We start from the raw sequence: 1,395 nt of genomic DNA, 5'->3' as shown, positions 1-1,395 counted from the left end.
GGCACGCCAGAGCACAGCCAGGGCTGCTCCCGAGGAGAGGAGGCTGCTCCAGCCCCGTGGAACGAGGGCTGAGCCCACACCTTAGGGTGTGATCCCGCATTCTTCTTCCCAAGGGACCGGGCACACTCACAGCACCCGTGTGCTGCTGAGTCCCGTGGCAAAGGGCTCGGTTAAAAAGGAGAAAGTGCAGAAAAGGCACAAGGGGACATCAAGATTCCTTTCTGGCAGGCTGCTGTGTTCACCTTCACCCAGAACATCCCACTTAAAAGAGCACTTAACATTTGTCAGCTTTTCCTCACCAGCCCCTTACAGCCTGAGCTGGAGCCCTGCATTTTTGTTGAATGATGTAACTGAAAATTCCTTATGCAAGTAAGCAGGCTTATTATTAAATCCAAATTATTTATTTCAGTTTTGTATGAGCCATGTCATACGACTTTAGCATTCACTTTATGAAACAAAATGTGAAACTTGTAACAATTTTTCTCTGTAGGGATAGACTTGTTTGTAATCCCCTGCCCTATTTATCCTGAATTGCCAAAACCCCTCTTGGTTTCATCATCATTCCTTGTCACCAGCCAGTTCCCAGACCTGTCTGAAGTGACAATGGAAACACAGCAGCCTCTTGCTTCTGAAGAAAATTTGCATTTTGTATTAGCAAGGGAGAACGGGCAATTTCTATTAGGAGGCAAAAGGAACTAATTAAGCAAAGTTCTAAATCTCATCCAATAGCTTGGCTCAAAAGAACTTTGAAAATGAAAGTTTCATACTCCAGACCACAAAAAACAAAAAGCCTCACAGAAGAAATGAGGGAGGAAGATCTCCTTGTTAGGAGACAGACGGAAAATTAGAACTGCTGGAAAAGGTTCTGCTGCACTTGGGAATTTGTGAGTCATGCTGAGGAAAGATGACTGTGGGCTCCAATGCCATTTGTAATCAGATCTATAATTCCAATAATGTTCATGCTGTCAATTGTGCTGGCAAGCTTGGTCACTCTCCACAAGTCTGATTTTTGAAAAAGTTTTTTCTTCAATTTCATGTAAATGAGAAGGAATTTCTTTTAAGAATAATGTCTTTAATCAAACTGCTTTAATTCTGTACAGCAGCTTATTGCTGCACTGAAGAATCTCTTGGATATTAAGGATTAATTTATGTTGGGGGAGTTAGAGAAAAGGTGGCAACTTGCCACCTTTCACAAGTCAAACATCAGCTTTCTCCTGAGGATGCCTGGTAGGGCCAAACACAAGAGCCCAAGCACAGGCAGACAGACACTAAGAGAATATTGCAAACAAGAAAAACATGCTTGTGCTTGGCAACTTCAAGAGGACACTGCAGTTTTAATTTTTTTTTTTTTGCCAAACCAATTTCTTAAATTATGAATCTCCTTCTCTATTAGCA

Source organism: Geospiza fortis, unplaced genomic scaffold (genome assembly GCF_000277835.1).
Source record: "Geospiza fortis unplaced genomic scaffold, GeoFor_1.0 scaffold37, whole genome shotgun sequence".
Lineage (NCBI taxonomy): Eukaryota > Metazoa > Chordata > Aves > Passeriformes > Thraupidae > Geospiza > Geospiza fortis.
Note: the sequence above shows the minus strand (reverse complement) of the source record.